A 4,851-nucleotide genomic window follows, 5' to 3' on the forward strand; every position below is an offset into this window, starting at 1 on the left:
GACATGAAAAGGGAATAAACAACTGCAAGCATCAATTAATAATCAGAATGTGAAATGTGTGAAATACAAATCTAGAAAGATTGGTAGCAAAAAAATTAAATGCAGCACATAAAGATTGCTATCCTAGGACATGTCAAGAATGTTTCTGAAGTACAACAATGTCAGTAATAGGATAATAGCTACTTATCTATTATAACTTTATGATCACAATGTTATTATTTTATTATTTAGGTTGCTTTATTAATAGTACAACCTTTATTCAAATTGAAGAATCAATGACTACAGCTGAAATGAAGGAATTGAACGTTTTTAGAAATTCTATTTGAAATTCATCAAACATACAGTCAAGGTGCACTGAGAATCCATTGTGATTAGAATGTGAAAGTTGAAAACAAAGAAGGATGATTCACTTTGGAAAATATGGCCCTGGAGATTGCATGATAGAATTTTGCAAGATCAGAGTCTTGTTCTTTGTAAGTACTTCCTTTCGATGTAAGTACTTCCTTTCAGTGATGACTACACGTGTGCACTTCACTGGAGGGAATACACAGGAATAAAATCCACGACACTTGTGGAAAAAAAGACAAGAAATTCAAAGTCATCAGTCAGTAAAAGGCCAGGGGATGAAGTTCAAGTGAAGCCAAACAAAATGAACGCAAATCCAATTGAACCAAAATACAGCCTTGAGTATATTCCATCTGAATTTAGTGAGTATCTGAAGAATAGATTTAATGTATTGAGCACTAATGACTGACCACTAGGCACGTTCAGGGATGACATCAAAGACAGTGTACATTAAGAAACTGAAAAGTCATTAAAAACAGAAAAAGAAAGAAAGATCATTTGTAGAGCTTCTGAGAGACTCTGCACCTCACTCTTGAACATAGAATAGCTAACGCAAAAGAAGTAAATAGTAAACAAAAGAGCTGAAAGAAGATTTTAAAGGGGAGCTTGAGTAGCAAAGTACGACTTTATAATGAGATATGCAGAGACTTGGTGTTAGAAAATCAAAAGAGAAGAAGACACAGCATTTCTGTAGCTGAAAGAACTAAAGAAAAATACAAGCCCCAAGTTTCAATATTAAGGGATGCTATGGGGAAAATAGTGAAAACACAAAAAAAAGAAAGTGGAAGGGGTACAGAGTCGCAGTACCAAATTGAGTTGGTATGACTCTAGAAATAGTGGGCTTTGGACCATTTCAGGGGGTATCATAAGATCAAGAACTGATTGTATTGAAAGATAAATTCAAAGCTATGCAAAGACATTGGTGGGAAAAAATCTGCAGAAAATGGATAAAATGTCAAATGAAATATTTCAAGAAATGGATGAAGCCATGAAAGTGCTCACTCGTCTACTGTAAGGAATTTGGAAGATGGCTACCTGGCCAACTGGCAGGAAGAGATTTGTATTTGTACCCAATACAATGAAAGCTGGTAAAGTAGAATTCATTAATAATCGAACAATAAAATTAATATTAAAATAAGTAACTTTGCTGATGATTGAAAAAAATGGGTACAGAGAACTTCAATAGGGAACAGACAGATATAAAAGTGGAGGAGAAGAGAAGAAATGAAGGATGTAGATATCTGAGGGATCATAGCTGAAAAAGGAAAATATGAGAATGGTATTTTCCCATGCCTTGCTGACTATGCAAAGGCATTCAAATATGTGTATCAAAGAAAAAATTTTAAAACCATTGGAAAGATGAGAATTCCTGAGCCTTTAATTATCCTCATATAGAACTTGTACACAGACCAAGAGTCAGTTGTTGAAACAAAATAAAGGAATAATGCAAGTTTGAAGATCAGGAAAGGTGTATGTCAGCATGTGTCCTTACACTATATGTAGACAATTTGTATCCTGAATAAATGATCTGAGAAGCTGGACTATATGAAGAAGAGTACAGCCACATTGAGATAAGAGGAAGATTCATTAATAACCTTAGATACCCAGATGACACAGCCTTGCTTACTGAAAGATACGAGGAATGACAGTGCTTAGTGTTGGAGAACAAAGACTACAGCATTTTGTATGAATTACTTCTCAAAAAAAATGCTCCTGACTGAACCAATACGCAACATCACTACAAATGGTACAGTTGCTGAGAATTTTCTTTTCCAGGTATCCACAGGAAATGCTTGTGCAAGTAGGAATCAGGAAATAAAATGGTGTATTGCATGGTGAAGATTTGATGCAAAGGACTTCGATAAATATTTCAAAAGCAAATATATCACTTTGAAGATATAGGTGTGCCGACCCCAAGCATGGTGGTTTTTAATCATCTCATATGCACACAAAAGCTGGACAATGCATAGGGATAGAAGAAATCGTGGCATTGCCAAAGAATATTAAACATAGCTAGCCCTGCCAGAAGGACAAACAAGGTACATAGCAAATGCTCTTTAGAAGTGAAGATGGTGAACTGCATCTCTTGTCTTTGGAGCATGTCATCAGGAGGGACCAGTCCCTGGAGAAGGACACCAGGCTTGATAAAATAGAGCATCAAGAAAAAAGAGAAAGATTGGCACCGTGGCTGCCACAACGTGTGTGAGGATGGCACAAGACAAAACGGTGGTTTGCTCTGTCACAAATGACCTTAGAACCCACTAGGTAGCACATGCTCATCATCTAGTGGATGACACAATTTCGATGATTCAAAAGTACCACATGCAGCAAGTGAGCGTGATTGCCATGAGCAATTTGTTGCTAGTAGTGTTCGATTCAATCATTTCAAGCTGAGGAAATGTCCATAACTTTAAAGCAGGGCTTCAATGAATGCGGTTCCTAGCTCAAAGATAGTGGTGAACTTCCCTCCTTTGAATGTGTGTGGCTGTCCACAAGCCTGACCCTAGTCTGACCTCCCACATTCAGACCCTGAAAGGGCTCACTGCTCCTCTTTCCAGGACTTTGAGTCCTCATATTCCCATTCCAGTCAAATTGACAATTCACCCAGAGTCGAAAACTTCCCATCTGTTTCTCTTTCACTTTGTTAGTCAAGAGAAAACCTGCATTGAAGGTCAACTAGCAACTATCCATAAATTGAATGTCCATAACTTGGTAACTGCCTATAACATGTATAATTTTTTTAATGAATTTCTATAACTCTAAGGGTTAGATACTGTGATGCAGTGAATCTACTGTGGTCCTTGGAATTGTAGTATTTGTAACTCTTATCAAATGACTGAATAGGACAATGTAGATAAGATGTTTGGAGACCTAATGAGGGGATTGATCGCTTTGTTATCCCATTCGGTTTAAAATGAGCCAACTCAGCAGGGCAATAGGGATCTCATCGCCCTCAAGAAGGAAGAGGCAGGAGTTGTGCACATCCTCTTGACCCTGAGCTCCCTGTGCACTGAACCTCCTCATTCTAGAAGACAAACCTGTCACACCAAAGGCGTGTCAGAGGAGCAGCAACAGCAGAACCAACAACGGGTTGAGACAGAAGCACTTGAACCCTAGCCCACAGGATGAGGGCCTTTGGGTAGGAGGCTCGCTTTTGGAGCAGGGCACTTAACAGGGGGAACTAATTTTGCCACTTTACAGAGCTAGAGCTAGGTTCCTTCTTATTACTGAATGGCATGTCCTGTGGGCATTTTTCATCTGTGCTAAAAGAGCTTTGTAGCACTTGCTCAAGCAAGGAGGAAGCCAAGGGGCTGTTCAGCAAAGAAGCTGAAGCAGAGGGAGGTGTGGCTGCACACACACTGCAGAGAAGCGGTGCTTTTGACTGGAATAACTGTCTCGTAAGGGTTGCTGATGCTGAACTGTAACCTTTCCATGTCCTTAGCACACTCCATAATCATGAGCATTTTCTGAGAGTTCTATGTGATTATTGCCATGAGTTTCCTAACACCATGCAGAAGCAGAGAGTGCCTGGGGTGAGAGAGTTGGTGGCAGCATTGGTGAAGAATTGTGGAAGGCATGTCTGACCGGTCCCTCGGAAAAAGCAGCCTTGGGACAAGGTTGAGCGTGAGGGTCCTTATCTTTTGTGAAGTCAGAGGAGGACAGCTGTCAATTTTACAGACACTAAGAGACGTGGCTTGGTATGCAGAAAACTTGGGCAATAATTACTAGATGTGCAGATGCTATCACACTCACGTCCGCTCGATGTCCACAACAAAAGCACAATCTTACTCAAAATGTACAGGTTTGTGTCTATGTGATTCCTAACCCGGAGTGCTGAAAAGCCTCCATTGAATCCTTGTCCTGGTAGCTCATTTCACCAGGCAGTGACTCGACGTTGAGGTTTTCCTTTTGATGTCCTATGAGATTGTTTTCAATTTGGCACTCCCCAGGAACACGCTGCCATGACTGGATCCCCACCACATGCTCTCGTAAGGACCCAGAACAGCCGGGTCCAAAGTTGCTCAAGAGAAAGAAATATGTGCTGCTGGCCCTAGTGGTATGAGGCTGAGCAGGGTCTTCAAGATGAGGAAAAGTCACTAGAGAGGCAAGACTGCCAAACGTCTTCGAGCCCAACAGACACTGTGAGCCGTCCCCAATGCGAGGAAGAAAAAGGGTCACCTGGAGGGTATGGGGAGGAAATTGTCCAAAGGAGACCACCTGGAGTAAAAGGAGCATTTCGGCTAGCCCTGGAGAGAACAAGAAATCATAAAACGATGGTCCTTGGTGCCATAGAGGAAGTGTCTCCTCAGCCAAGGGACGCACACACGTCTTTCTAATATACATAAACCACTGCTTCCATTTCTGAGGCAAAACCTGGATATGCAAATATATTATATGAGGATGGGGAAATAGATCTACGAGCCTACATTGATAGGTTTAGTATTAAGGTAGCAGAAGGACATTGGGCCTCCACTCAGGTACTCCCTCAACACAAGAATACTTTCT

The sequence above is a fragment of the Echinops telfairi genome, unplaced genomic scaffold (assembly GCF_000313985.2).
Source record: "Echinops telfairi isolate 266 unplaced genomic scaffold, ASM31398v2 ScPeMD7_7469;HRSCAF=8507_1, whole genome shotgun sequence".
Lineage (NCBI taxonomy): Eukaryota > Metazoa > Chordata > Mammalia > Afrosoricida > Tenrecidae > Echinops > Echinops telfairi.